The sequence below is a fragment of the Quercus robur genome, chromosome 8, assembly GCF_932294415.1.
Source record: "Quercus robur chromosome 8, dhQueRobu3.1, whole genome shotgun sequence".
In the NCBI taxonomy this organism is placed as follows: domain Eukaryota; kingdom Viridiplantae; phylum Streptophyta; class Magnoliopsida; order Fagales; family Fagaceae; genus Quercus; species Quercus robur.
The window spans coordinates 1247395-1262534 of record NC_065541.1 but is presented as its reverse complement, the minus strand read 5'-3'; positions in this window follow the sequence as shown (position 1 = coordinate 1262534).

Genomic DNA, 15140 nt, shown 5'->3' with positions numbered 1-15140 from the left:
ATTTGATCCCAAATTAAATTAATAAATAAAAATAAAAATAAAAAACCAAAAAACAGAGACTATGCCGGTGGAGGGAATGGATTTGATGATGGTAGAGGCCTAGACTGTCACTTGACACATTTAGGGGTAGATTTCTCAGTTTTTTTTCTCTCTCTCCACTCTTTGTGCCTAATCAACTCATTCTCTCTCTCTCTCTTTTAATCTAACTGTGTTTTCTGTTTTAAACCATGTAGGTTGCACAATAAACATTTAAAATTTAAAGCCTCAAACGGTGCAATGTGCGGTATTTTGTAACCTTTAAATTGTAAGTGTGGTAGGTTTTTAAGTGGGAAATTTTTCTTACGTGTCATCACAGCCTTAATTACAAGGAAAGGCTGAAGCAATGGAAGTAAAATTAAAAGTCATATGAAAGAATTGCAGGTTCATGCTAAAGCAATAAACCAAACATACTACTACCATATAGATCTTTAGCAAAAGAAAGTTCACAAACTATGAACAAAAAATTAACCAAAAGATATTAAGATGATACCACTAAATTGGAAAAAATTAATCAAAATTGTTTTCTTATGGCTAATTGATTAGAAATATACCCTACTATTTAATTTTTCATCCTATTATAAGTGTCAATGGAACTTTAAAAAAATGGTCAAGAACTAAATCATCTATCACCAAACACTCAATTGTATCCTTATTTTTGTCATATATTTGTGAATTTCAAAACTAGGCAAGTTGTCCATAAATGAATCAATCCTTGAGAATGTGCATATGTTTAGATTTTTTGAGGAGAAACACAAATTTTAAGAGTTGGATTCACTACTTCCAAGAGTCACCTAAAAGATTAATTAATCTTTGTGTTGATCATAGCAATATACACTTAAGCAATTATATTTTTAAAAAAATTAAAAAAAAGATATATGTAAAGAAACATCCAATAGATGTCCTATAAATAAATAGGAAAAAGTACAGATTAACTCTTATAAGAAAGACATAAAAGTATAAATGCATGTTTAGTGACAGATTGTTGTAGGCAGAAAAGTGGTATCCAGCAAAGAAGATATGATTGGCAATATTGGCCACGCTAATGGCAACAATATCGTAGAATATCTTCTCTATTTTCTTCTGTACTCATGGCTTTCTAATTAGGGTTACAATAACCCACCCCATTAGCGGACTTCAAACAGAGCACGTTAGGAAAAAAAAACATGATTTTCTGATTCTTCATCAATCAACTGAACCGAGAGTTGATCAACAGGCACTCTTGATCAATTGAGCGATGATTGAGGGCCAATCAAAATTCCCGAGACTGTCCTTTCTTGTGCTGAACCTTGGACTTGATCTTGTACTTCATTTTTAATGCTTACAACTCAAAACAAGATATATTGTCATGGACTTGCCAACACCATACCTAAGATATTTGAAAACTCGTTTAGTGTTTAAAACACTTATGAATGTTTAGACCCTCAAAAACAAATATTCCAAAACAAGCTTATATTCAAACAGTATATATGCAGAATATGAAATATAAGCAATAACCAAATAAGCAAACTACTTTACTCCTTTAATTAATCAAAAATAGCAGAAATTAAAAGTTAAGAGTAAGGGAAAGAGAGATGCAAATACAAGATAACACCAGTACGTGTTATTGAAGAGGAAACCAAAGAACTCAGCAAAAAACCTCTCCGCCGCCCTCCAAGCGGTAAATGATCCACTAGAAAATCAGTTGAGATACATGAATAGCAATAGACCCTCCAAGCCTAATTTACCCAATGCACCTAAGCTTTCCAAGTTTCTTATTCCAACAAGGTTACGCCGAACCGTGTCTTCTCTAGCTTTCTGGATCCCGCAATTAGCCTATTGCATCAACCAATATGAATTGGTTATCTCTTGAACTGCTTCCCAAATACCAAGAACTTTCTCACTATTTTGAATTTGGTGAGGTAAGGATTTAGTTTATAATCCTCTCATGAATATGACAATGGAGAGGGTGAGAGTAGAGGAATTTGAAGAATCAAATGTATAAGATTGTGGATGAATCAATCTTGTTTTTCTCTAGGGTTTCTCTCTCAAAGTTTTCTTCGGAAGCTCTATCTCTCTCTGCTCTACATTTCGTGGGTATAAGAGTATTTATAGTAGGGTATGAGCTGGTATGTGAAAAGTCACTTTTCAGCAAAACAGGGTGCACTGGCGAGTCACTCGCGACTAGGATGAGTCGCAAGTTACCAGACTAGGCCAGATTGTACTTTTTGTTTCACACATTAATATACAAACTATTCAATCTTTCTCTCTCACTTTATATTGTTAACAATTAGAAATCCAAGAAATTCCTGCTTGGTGTCATTTGATATAAATTTCCAATTTTAATATTGTAAAGTTGAATTTATTCAACTATGTGTTGGCTTTATTCCGTGCCAAATTTGCTTGTAATTTAGCATTTAGAAACCCTGTATTTAGGTGGGAATAATGTAAGGGTTGTGTGTGAGAGAGTGTAAAGACTTGATCAAGAGTGTGCAATAAGAAGGTGACTCGTGATAGGAACTCGCGATTGGTGACTCGCCAAAATGAAGCACATGTGTGAAGCATGTAGGAAGATAAAGAGACAAAACAGTTGGATTCGTCAGGAGTTGAAGTAAGTCCTACATTGTATAGGAGCATCATAGGAAGTTTGCTCTACCTTACAGCCAGTAGACCGGACATTGCTTTCAGTGTGGGCGTTTGTGCCAGGTACCAAGCTAATCCGAAGGAATCTCATCTGACTGCTGCTAAGCGAATCATTCGATATGTGAATGGTACTGCAAACTATGGTCTGTGGTATTCAAAAGACTCAAATGCTTGTCTTGCTGGGTATTCAAATGCTGACTGGGCTGGCAGTGTAGACGATCGGAAAAGCACTTCAGGCGGCTGTTTTTATCTTGGTAACAATCTGGTTTCGTGGATGAGCAAGAAGCAGAATTCAGTGTCTCTATCTACTGCAGAAGCAGAATACATCGCTGCTGGAAGTTGCTGCACTCAGCTTCTTTGGATGAAGAAATTACTTCATGACTATGGAATTCCTCAAGAAACGATGTGTGTCTTCTGTGACAACACCAGTGCCATCAATCTTTCCAAGAATCCTGTTCAGCATTCAAAATCCAAACACATAGAGATACGTTACCATTTCATTCGGGATTTGGTAGAGGAAAGAGTTGTGTGTCTTGAGTTCATACACATCGACAATCAAAAGGTGGATATCTTCACCAAGCCTCTCGATGGTCCACGGTTTGCATCACTCCGTAAGACCATTGGTGTTGGTACAATTCCTTGACTCTCCTGTGTGTTGTGTGCTTCACATATTTATAATATGCTAAATCTGTCTATGTTGGGGCACACACCTTTTGATTAGTCTTTTTGTGCATCATGTTTCTTGTTTGTTTGTCCATTTGTGAATACTGTTGTTTCTTTTTATGTTTGTTCAATCATTTTTGCTTCTTGTGTCAAAAATCCAAAATCACATAAAAATTAGAAAATCAAAAAACTTGATTGACGTTGTTGAGTTTTGTCTCAAAACTTGTTTTGCCTTGTACCTTTGTGCTAATGGCTTTGTGCATTTTCGAGCATTGCTTGTTTTCATGCACTTTTATCACTGTGGGAAAAATCTTGAAACCTATGTGATTGTTGTAAATAGATCTTCAAACTTGTCATGAATGATTAGTGAATGGCTATGTTGATCTTGAAACATGCATAGACTTGTGTCTATATATCTTCCCACTTTTTATTTTTGTTTTGCTAAAAAGAGCTCACCAAATGTAAATCTCCAAATGAAAAGAGATATTGAGCTGCAAAAGCCTGTCGCACATTCTAGTATTTGACTAGGAAAAAGGGTAAGCGACCTTATATTAAAAGTGAATGTTCATTCAAAAAGGCCAAAGGCCTGTTCTTCAAAGAGAAATGTTATATATCCCTCTCACAATGAGAGATGAGTGCATCAAAAGGTCAATTGTTATGATTGAAAGTGGAGTCAAATGAAAAGCTCCAAGTTATGATTATCAAATTGTGTGGGAGGTCATATATACATATTTCTATAATTGAGATTGGTCACATGATCTAGTGCTAATTGTGTATGCCTTGGTTGAATTGATCATTGAAGCTTCACATTAGACAAAGGACTATCTCATTGTTGATATCCACACACAACACACAAGTTTATGTTCAATAAATGCCATATTCATTTGTGTGATTGTACTTGATGAAATGTGTTTTCACATGCTCAATCTTTGTTAATTCAAGCACAAAAAGATTTTTGAGTGTTTAGGTGTTTTTGGAAAGTATTTTATTTGAAAATTCTGAAAATTTCAAAAATCCTGTTTTGCCCTGTTTTGGCGGCTCAGTCGCGGGTATGTCAAGTCGCGAGACTCAGTCGCATCTTCACTGGTCATTTTTGGCGACTTGTTCGCGAGTGGAAGGTCTAGTCGCGAGGTTCACTCAGAGATTTTCGCGGCTCAGCTCGCGACTCACTCGCGGGTAGACTTTCCAGTCGCGAAAAACACTTAGAAAATTTTTCAACTTTTTGTTCTTCAGTGTTTTGGCGGCTTAATCTGGTGACTTTTTGGCGACTCGTTCCAGTCGCGAAAATCGCATGTTTTGGATAAACAGGGGCAGTTTTTAAACTTTTTATTTTTCCCTCGATCTTTTTGTGACTGTTCATTGTCTTTCTCATATGCTCTTACACTGTGTCACCGTGCCTCCATTTTCGATCTCCCATACTTGTCTCTTTTCAGCTCAAAATCGTCGACTAACAGGTATGGTTTTCTGTCCTGCACTCTATTTTACTTTTTCTTTTGGTTTTCCCTCTGGCTCTTTCACATTTGATTGTGATTTTGTGATGGGTTTCTAGCTCAACTATTATTCTTTGTTCTAGCTTCGCTTGGGTGCTTATGTTTCTGTGTTTGAGCTAGTTTATGTTGGTGGTTGTGTTCTTCATCCTGTGCTTAGCTAGGGTTAGCTATTTTTGTCTGATTTGCTGTTGCTATCATGTTTCACTTTGATCCTGTGTGGTATCTTGTTGATGTGGTGTTGATTTTGGTCCTTTTTCAGCTGATTATGTGGTTGTATTTGATCTCTCTATACTGTGTAGTTCAAATTTGGGCCTTTGGTGTCCCTTATTGCTATTTTCTGACCATTCTCATCCAGCTGTTAGGGTTTCTTCATTGTCCCTAAATTTTCACTAACCCACTGCTGATATAGTCTGTTGGATTGTGTTCTGTCATTTCCCCTGTTTATAATGCAGACTGGTCATGTCTCCATTCAAAAAGGCTGCTGTGAAAGGAGGTTCTTCCAAAGGGAAGGAACCCGTAATTGATGTTGATGAAGACACACCTCTCCCGAAAGTGACTCGCTCTTCATCACAGCGATTCGATCCCAATAAGTTCAGATCATATGCAGCCTATCAGTCATATGAGAATTTTTTTCTTCATGCCACACCATTACTAGAGAGAGCTGTGGATCTGTCCTCACTTCATAACACTGACATTCCAAAATGGTTTGCTCACAAGGATTGGAATTACCTTCTCTCTGATCCGGATATCGTGTATGAAGAGTTGGTTAAAGAATTTTATGCTAACGCAATTGTGGAAGGAGATGAACTTAAGTGCTGGGTTCCGCAAAGGAGCTTTTCTGTCTCTCCTACATACCTGGCAGAAATTCTTCACATCAACAGACCCATTTTTCGACATTCACCGGTCTATGATGATCTATGTCCTGATGAGGAGCTTCTCAAACAAAGTCTTGGTCAAGACTTGGAGTTATCACCCAATGGCAAATCCATCAGTGTTTCCTCCCTTTCTCCGAAACTGAGAGTGCTTACAATTGTGATGTTTCACAATTTGTACCCTTTATCAAGTACTGGGTATATGAACCTTGGACGTGCTTTGTTTCTTCATGATCTAATCTCTGATGAAGAAATCGACATTTGTGCTCATATCTTTCATGTTCTGCGCAAAACGGTTCTTCGAAGTGAGTCTCGGATATGCATTCCTTTCTGCAGTCTCATTTCACGGATCTTGAAGCTCAAGGGAATTTATCCAACGGCTGATGAGTCTCCTATCCCCAAACCGAGTCCAATCAACATGCGTACATACAATGCAAGTGTTGGACATAGTCGGAAGAGAGCCAAACCAGAAACTTCTACATCTCACAGTGACTCTCAGTTCAGCAATCTCTCCCTCGATGAGAAACTTGATCGCATTGTCTCCTCTGTCCACGAGTTGAATACAAAGATGTCTGGACTCTCTGCTTCTCTACACCATCAAAGCAACCGATGGGATATGAAGTTTACTTCTCTTCAAACTCAATTGGATCAAATTCAGAGAAAGCTAGAAGAGGATGACTAGCCTATTCCATGACAAAAAGGGGGAGTGATAGGCATAATCAGAGGGGGAGGATATTACCCTAAGGGGGAGCGTCATTATCTAAGGGGGAGTGTCTTTATTTTTTTCAGTTTCATTTTTCTCTTTAAGTTAATATATTGTGTTTTGTAAAACTGTTATTCAGGATACTCTGTGGTTTGTATCCATGTGCTTTTGTAAGCTTTTAGGGTTAATGTTTTATGCATAGTTTGTAGGCTTTATGGTATGTACCTTGCTTAAGTGCAGCCTTTATGCTATGTTAAAATCAGTACTTTAATCTAAATGTTCTGCATTTTGGTTTATGTATTGTCACTCTTGTGCCCTTGTAGGATTGTTCCTAGATGTATATGCCTTGTGTGCTATGCATTGGTTGAGTGTTGAGCATACAAGTGTCTTGCCTTGTGCTTGTTAACTTGTATGCCCTTGTGTTCATTCCAAGTGTGAATGAGCACTGTGATCACCACCTTGTGGTGTTCACTTGGTTGATCAAGTCATGGTTTGTTTATTAACTCCATCTTTGCTTGATCACATTCTGCCTGTTTCATATGCATTTATAATTTTTTGCTTACAATGATCATGGTGTATTGTTGTGTTTCAGGAGTTTTATGCTCATATGATTCAAGTGCTTCACAGCTTCTAGAGTTAGGTGTGAGTGAGTTTTGTTCAACTGTTCCCAACTCACATGTTAAGTCTAGAGTCTGTTTTAGGGTTTTGTCACGGAATAGCCAAAGGGGGAGATTGTAAGGTTGAATTTATTCAACCATCTAATTGGCTTTATTCCGTGCCAAATTTGCTTGTAATTCAGCATTTAGTAACCCTGTATTTAGGTGGGTTTGTTGTAAGGGTAGTGAGTGAGATAGAGTGAAGATTGCTCAAGAGTGTGCAAGAAAACAGAGTGTCGCGGCTGGGACTCGCGGGTGGACTCGTGGCTGCAAGCCGCCAGAAGCTGCACACGTGCCAAGCATGCTGGAAGATGAACAGTCATGCTAGCTGGAGCACTACAGGACAAAACAGGACAACTGGCCATACGGTTAACTCGCGACTGGATCTCGCGACTTGGTCAAGCCGCGAGGTCAAGCCGCGAGCCACCCCTGTTTTGCTAAAACCTGACGTTTCACATTCCTCTCCACTCCAGTATAAATACCCCTTTAACCCACGATTGAAAGAGAGCTTCCAGAGAGAATTTTGAGAGAGAAACCCTAAAGAAAAACAAGATTGTTTCACACACAATCCCTACCTTAGAGTCTCATCATATTCCTCAACTCTCTTCCTCTCCATTGTCAAATCCTTGAGAGGCATTATACCAAACCTGGTTCTCACCATCATCATCCTTGTGAGACAGTCGTTTGGAGTTCTGGGAAGCAGTTAGGAAGGAGCCAATCTTCATTGGTTGATGCTACGGTCTAGTAGCGGAATCCGGGAAGCTAGAAAAGAAAAAGGTTCGGCGCAACCTCGTTGGAGCAAGAAGCTTGGAGGGCTTAGGTGCACTAGGTAGATTAGGGTTGGAGGGTCTATTGCTGTCCTTGTATCCCAACTGTATTTTCTAGTGGATTGATTACCGCTTGGAGGGCGGCGGAGAGGTTTTTCGCCGAGGTCTTCGGTTTCCTCTTCGATAACACATCGGGTGTTATCTTTGTGTTTGCATCTTCCTTCCTCTCTATCTTTGCCTTTATTTTATCTGCTGTGGTTTCATTTTGTTATGGCTTAGATAGTTGTTTAACCAATTTCACATTATAGCGTATGTTAAGTTTCCGCACACTTATTGTTTAACATTTTGCTTGTGTTGGTTAAGTTATTTTTTTTTGGGGTCTAAACGTTCAAAAGTGTTTTTGTACACGTTTTTGAACTTTCATTATCCTTAGTATATGCCCAAATCATTTGGTATTATTGATTGTGTGTTGATTGCATCATTAGCTTCCCTTATATGTAAAAGAGGAGGCACCACTAAGGCCAACTGAACAAGATTAACCAATTAGTTAACAAAATAACTAATATATATATATATATATATATATATAGCACCACAATTTTCCACGTCAGCACAATATTTAAAAAATAAAAATATAAAACCGAAGCTTCTGCTGGCACCACAATTTTCCACGTCAGCACAATATTTAAAAAATAAAAATAAAAACATTATAACACCTCAAAACCCTAGCAACCTTACCCTCAAAATCCTAGCAACCTTACCCCTCTCTCAAGTTAAGAAATATAAAGTCACAGTTTCTGCAAACTCTCTCTCTCCAAACGTAAATATCAAATTCAACCCCTTTAATTTCTCTTTATATTTTTGAGGCTTCTATAGAGTTATAGTGAGTTATGCTGATTTTGTTTTTTTTTTTTTTGTGTGTATAGATGGTCATAATACTCCGGTATTCCAAGAAAAATTTGTGTTTTCATTAATTGAAGGCCTTAGAGAGATAAGTGTTGCAATTTGGAACAGCAATACAAAAGACGATTTCATTGGCAGCGGAAAGTAATTACTTTGTCTCATATTTTTGTTTTTTGAATTGATTTTGTGTGCTTTTTAGACCCTTTTGGATCAATTTTGTTAATTGGGTGTTTTTTTTTTTTTTTTGATAGGGTCCAATTGGGGAAGGTTCTTTCAAAGGGTTACGATGACCGCACTTGGTATCTGTATACTAATAGTGGGGGGTAAGTGCTATAAATTACTAACCCTTTTAAGTGTATAATCTGTTTCTAAAATTATCTATAATATTTTGTCCTCCGAAAATTTTATCTCTTTAATTTTATTATATTGTGTTTCTTAAGGTATAGACAGATTTTCTTTGTTTCTTATTTTCAATAATAAATCATTTTATTGCAATACCGGTAATTGTTTGAGAAATCCAATATGTTCATATCTTTATAGAATAGAGAATAGTAGAAGCCAATTTTATTACAACTACTTAAATTAAGTTGACTTAATTTCATACAATTACAAAGTATAGCATGAAAGATAATGGAATTAATTGTTGTAATTTTTATTTTCTTTCCATGTTTTGAATTTCCATGTTTTTATTGTTGATGAGAAATTAAGGCTCAGTTGCACAATATGTGTAAATTCTTCAGAAGGCTACTTTAAATAGTAAGTCAATGTGTCTCTTACATTTGAGTATTAATTAGAATTATTTTCAAATGATTGTACCAATAAAAATGAATGTGTATAAATTTTATTTAACTATCCCGTGCATCGCACGGGTTAGCGACTAGTTCTATCTATTTACAATAGATAAGTGGAAAATATTGAAATTATGTAAAATTTCTGATATGTAGTGAATTTGAAATTTGCAGTTGGAGGTCTATTGAATGCTACTTTTGGGAATGTAACATAACTAATTATATCAATCTTTGCTTTGAAAAGTGGATTGATACATATTGTTCAGCTGTCGTTATTGGGTTCAATTCTGTCAAACTTGTTGCTGGTGCTTGGATGTGCATTCTTTTGTGGTGGGCTTGTTCTTCAAAAGGAGCAGCTGTTTAATAAGGTGGATGTATTAGCAGATTTTTTGAGTTTTTTTTTAATTGTCTTGTTATCTTTCATGCTAAAGCTGATATATGTGGTATGTAGGCAACCGTTGTGGTAAACTCTGGATTGCTGTTGATGGCAGTCATGGGCGCACTTTTACCGACTGTTCTTCATTATACACACACTGAGGTTTATTTTGGGAAGTTAGAGTTGGCTCTTTCAAGATTTAGCAGTTGCATCATGCTTGTCACATATGCTGCATACCTCTATTTCCAGCTAAAGAGTCAAAGTAATCTATATGTTTCTCTTAATGAGGTTGGTTATGAATATTGTTATAAGCCTTTTAGTAGTATATTTTTTTGGTATTTTTCTAACCTTATTATACATGGACTGATTATTTTCAACCTGGAAAGATACTTATATTACTTAATAATTTAAGTTGATGAGTCAAAGTCTTTTCATCTAACAGATTTTGTTTAGACTTCTACAATTTTAAGCTCTCTTCTATATCTTTGGCACTAATATAATTAAAAGATTGAATATCTTCTACATTTGGCTGGTTTTTCTAATGGTCTATAAAAGTAGCTGCTGCAGCATATTCAAAGTACACCAATCAATTGTATTTGCCAAATATATATAGTTTGCTAAAAAGAATATACGTGTCTGGCCCTAGTTATTCTGTTGAGATCCAAAGCTAGCTGACTCCAAAATTTGGGACTATGGTTTGGTTATTATTGCTATTGTTGTAGTTTTATAGTTTGCTCTAGCAGTGACTGTTTTGAAATTTTTTGTTGTACCTTACAAGGGGCAATGACTAATTCTAGGTTTATGTGTATTATTATGAATAAAGGTTCAAGAGGCCCAATTATGTTATAAAGCCTATATGGGGCCAACACAACTCCTATAGTCCCTATATATTAATATATACCCTACTAGGGTTCATTGTAATTTATAGTTGAGAATATAGTAAAGATGTAGTGATTAATGCCATAAATACAAGTCATCATATCTTTTTCTTTGGTTTAGGTTGGGGAGAAATGCAACATAGTTCTAATGCCAATAAGGGATAAAATGCACATTTGGACTCCATTGAGACCACCTCTGCCGACCACACCAATAATTTTAATACAGCATTCTTATATTGAGACTTTTATTGGCTTAGGGACTTACTGAGTCTTTAGAACTTAAAAGGAGGCATTGCTATATATGTTGTATACTATATTTTCATTGTCATATTTTATGGGAACATTTCTTTAAGCATGGATTGTTCAATTAATTAATTTATGACTCAACTGATTGGCACCTTTGGGTGTTTTCCATGGAAATTGCAGGGTTCAAATTCCCCCTCTCTCATTGTAACTATCAAATTATAAAATAAAAAATATATATATTTATGACGTTATATATGGCATGAACATAGAAAAGGGATTCAGATTGAAGAGGGTGCAGATGATGACGAAGCTCCCCAGATCTCAAAATGGGAATCATTAATCTGGCTTTTGGTTATAATTACTTGCGTCTCAATCCTCTCTGGATATTTAGTTGATACAACAAAGGTAATATTTTCTTGTTAGTGTTTCTTTCTCTGTGAAATTTGTTATCATATATTTTTAGATAAACAAGTCTGGTTTCCCTTTTTATATCTTGGAGCCACTGCAATTGGACACTCTAATAAACCCCGTAATCCATTATTTTGCTTTCTTTATATCAAATGTTGGCTTGGTATATGGTTACTTTTCTAGGTGTGCTTATGATGGGCTTAGGGTTTTAAAGTTGAGGTTTAGAGCTATGCATTATGGTTTAGTCTTGTACATTTTAAATGATTTGAAGATACAAAATTGAACGGCAAAGAAGGGAAATAGAAAACAAGCAGGTTGCAATTATTTCTTAGGCAATAAGCAAATAATAGAACCTAAAAAAGCTTGTTTGATGGGTTATTTGATAGAAAAAGTATATGAGGCTTTAATTCAGGTTCTGATATGTAAGCAGAAGGATTTGGTTTGGGGTTGTAAAGAAGGAAAAGAGAGAATTTTTTTAGGGGTTGTGTGAACTACAGACTTGAATAGTAATATCAGCCCAAAGAAGAAGAAGACCAAGAATAGAGAGATGAGAAGAACATTCTAGGCACACAGTTCTTCAATAATGCAAATCACTCATAATTCCATTGCTCAAGGTCAAATTCTTTAAATAAAATGAATCATATTTTTAGGGACTCTTTGACTCTTTTTTGTGGATAATTTGATAGTTGGAAACACAAGAAGGTGCAAATCAGTTGAGCTTCAAGGCTCTTGGCTTATTGACTCTTATTTAACCTAGTAAGGCTTCTGTACGGCACCGAGATCCTAGGCCCATACAGGCCCTGGGCCCAGTCCCATACAGGCCCTGGGCCTAGTCCCATACAGGCCCTGGGCCTAGTCCCATACCGGCCTTGGGCACAGGCCCAGCAGAAAGGTCCAGTTATCCTACACCCTTCTTGAAACTGCCTTAACGTGAAAACATGTTTTGGGGTTTGAGTCCCAACAGACGATCAATTTAACTTTCCCGGGCAAGTGAATTGGTCGTGTCCGGGAAAGTCATGACATGCGCGGGAAACTCCTGATGTGCACGGGAGACTGAGTTGCCGAACATGTCCATCAAGCAAGAACCAAGTTCCAAGGTCATAAATGCTGCACCGCCCTCTCACCTAAACATCCACTTTGACAAGATAATATTGGACCCTTAGTAGCACTAACGGTGGCTGTAATCATAATCTCCCCACTAACCTTGGCTATAAATAGAAGAAATTGGGGAGAAGAAGGGGTTCAGAAAAATTGAGAGAAAACAGTCAAGGAGAGAGTATCAACTGAGTGTTGCTTTGAGTCTCTCTGCCGAGAACGACCCATTGTAGGAAATCCTTAAACCCACTACAAATAAATTGTGAGCCCAAGTTACCTAAGGCCCAGAATTCTTGTACTTGGTTCTTACAATTGACCAAGTTACCTAAGGCCCAGAATTCTTGTACTTGGTTCTTACAATTGGCGCCCACCGTGGGGCTCTCCTACGAAGCTGTGGTTCGAGTGAGACTCAAGCAAGGGAGATGTCTGAGGAGCGTTCAGGAGGGCATGTTCCGAGCAATTCCACAGGATCTTCTCGGGGATCGACGTGGAGGGAGAGAAGGCAGAAACGGCTGGAGGATAGGGAGCATCCAAGAGGAGAGGAAAGGTCCAGATTGGGAGAAGGATCGGCCCAGACACACCGGACAATTTCAGGCGTCTCAGCACATCGGCAATATGATGATAGAGACCGAGAGCTGGAGCGGTTACCCAGATTGGTAATGGACTTGGAGTTTGAAGCAAGGGGTCGGCGCCACGAAAGGAACCACGACCCCCAACCAAGGAGAAACCGGGGCGAGGAGGGTTCCAGTCGATCTGTTACGCAACAATACCGAGACCGATCACGCTCTCAAGAGTCACATCGACACTCCCGGGAGACGCGTCGTAGGCGGGACCGTTCCCGATCGCATGGATATGATGACCAAGGATCAGAGTCGCCAGAGGAGCGGCGGCACCACAACGCCGCAATGGATGCCATGAGCAGAGCCTTAAGGATGGCAGCCCGGTCTCCATTCTCCGATGAGATTGAACGGGCACCCATGCCGAGCAGATTCACGCGACCACCATTCAATTCCTATGAGGGGAGGACAGACCCCGTGGAGCATGTCAGTCATTACATCCACATGATGTCTTTGTATGCGCACAACGATGCATTGATGTGTAAAGTATTCCCCTCTAGTCTCGGCTCTACCGCACTGAGATGGTTCAATGGGTTGCGGAAAGGTTCTATACACAGCTTCGCCGAGCTGATTCAGGAATTCGGCAGCAGGTTCGTAACATGCAGCCGAGTGCAACAGCCGGTCGACGCATTGCTTTCCATGAAAATGAGGGTCGGGGAAACCCTTCGGAGTTATGCCAGCCGATACTGGGAACTCTACAACGAGATTGGTGGAGGAAACGAGAAAATTGCGGCTAGCACCTTCAGGATGGGGCTCCCCGAAGATTCTGAATTGCGGGAGTCGCTGACAAGAAAACCCCCGGAGGATATGAGGCAACTGATGAGACGCATAGAGGAGTACAAACGCTTGGAGGATGACCGGCTGCAAAGCAGGGGGAAAGCTCCTTTTGCCGGGAGATCTCGGCAAAGCATCTTGCCGCCAAAGCCGAAAAGAGACTTCAGAATGCAGGAACCAGATGTGCAGATCGAAGGGGTTAATGTGGTGTTTAAAAAGCCCGTGCACAAAATCTTGGAACGGATCAGGAACGAGCCATTCTTCAGATGGCCGAACAAAATGGGGGGCGACCCATCTCGGAGGAACCAAAACCTATACTGCACCTATCACAGAGACAAGGGGCACACCACCGAGCAGTGTAGGGTATTAAAAGACCATCTCGGACAGTTAGTGAAGGCAGGGCACCTGAAAGAGTTTGTAGCAGATTCCATTGACCGGGAACCCGGGCAGGGCGCCCAACAGAAAAGGAACCCCCTTCCACCACCCCTGGGGGTAATCGACGTCATTCATGCCGCACCAAGAAGAGCAGCAGCGGCAAAAAGGGTAATGACAGTGGCTTGCGCGGAGGGAGAATCATCCAAGAAGAAAAAGAAAGTTGGACGGCTGGCCATCTCGTTCGGAGAAGATGATTTGGAAGGGACGATCCAACCTCACGACGATGCTTTGGTGGTGACAGCCCGGATAGGCGGATTCTTGGTGAAGAGGGTGATGATTGATCAAGGTAGCGGGGCTGACGTCATGTACCCGGACCTCTTCGAAGGGCTCGGGTTAAAGACCCAGGATTTGGCGAAGTATGACACGCCATTGGTCTCGTTTGACGGGAGAGTTGTGATTCCCGAGGGGCAAATCTCTCTCCCAGTGGACATGGAAGGCAAGGGAGTTATAGTTACATTCATAGTAGTCCGATCATTCGCACCTTACACCGCAATCCTGGGGAGGCTGGATTCACGCCATGGGGGCTGTTCCGTCCACCCTTCACGTGAAAGTAAAATTTCCTACTGAGTATGGAGTTGCAGAGGTAAGGGGGAATCAACAGGTGGCGAAGCAATGCCTTGTAGCCGCGGTCCGGTAGGAAAAGGAACAGCTCGGTCAAGCTGAGCACGCCGAGAAAGAGACTGCATAGCAATTACAGAAACCCTGGGAAACTGGGGCGGACGTTGCCGAGGAGGTGCTGAAGGTAAGAATTCTTCCAGATAGTGACAGATATTTCCAGATAGGTACAAGCATGAATGACCGGGAAAGGGTA